The sequence below is a fragment of the Populus nigra genome, chromosome 2 (assembly GCF_951802175.1).
Source record: "Populus nigra chromosome 2, ddPopNigr1.1, whole genome shotgun sequence".
Lineage (NCBI taxonomy): Eukaryota > Viridiplantae > Streptophyta > Magnoliopsida > Malpighiales > Salicaceae > Populus > Populus nigra.
In genome coordinates this window covers 6,746,572-6,747,209 of record NC_084853.1, presented here as the reverse complement: position 1 = coordinate 6,747,209, position 638 = coordinate 6,746,572, and positions in this window count along the sequence as shown.

Sequence of the window (638 nt, the reverse complement as noted above, 5' to 3'; positions counted from 1 at the left end):
GGGGGCACGCTGAGGAAAACAGGGGCTGCCGCGTGGAAAATCGGCAGCGCAGATTTTTCGACGAACAGGGGCTGGATGCTGGACCGGCCGGGCCAGGCAGGAAAATTCGTCAGGGGGGCACGCTGACGAAAAGAGGGGCTGCCGCGTGGAAAATCGGCAGCGCAGATTTTTCGACGAACAGGGGCTGGACTGGCCGGGCCAGGCAGGAAAATTCGTCAGGGGGGCACGCTGACGAAAAGAGGGGCTGCCGCGTGGAAAATCGGCAGCGCAGATTTTTCGACGAACAGGGGCTGGACGCTGGACTGGGCCAGGCAGGAAAATTCGTCAGGGGGGCACGCTGACGAAAACAGGGGCTGCCGCGTGGAATGGCAGCCTACACGCAGATGCGAATTCGGCAGCGCACGATGGCTTGAGCAGGTCATGGGTTCGACTTGGCGCGATCTGAAACCTGGACGAGGGACTGTCGACGCTGGACGAGCCAGCGCGGTGGCCTGTCGTGCCCCGTTCAGGGGGGGCCTGCCGCGGAGACAGCCCTCGCGGGCTCGACAGCGCAGGCCAGCGTCCCCGACGTCGCTGGCCGCGGCAGGCGAGCTGTCGGGGTTCCCGCATTCCTACAAGAAAACGTCGTGCTTTCCACA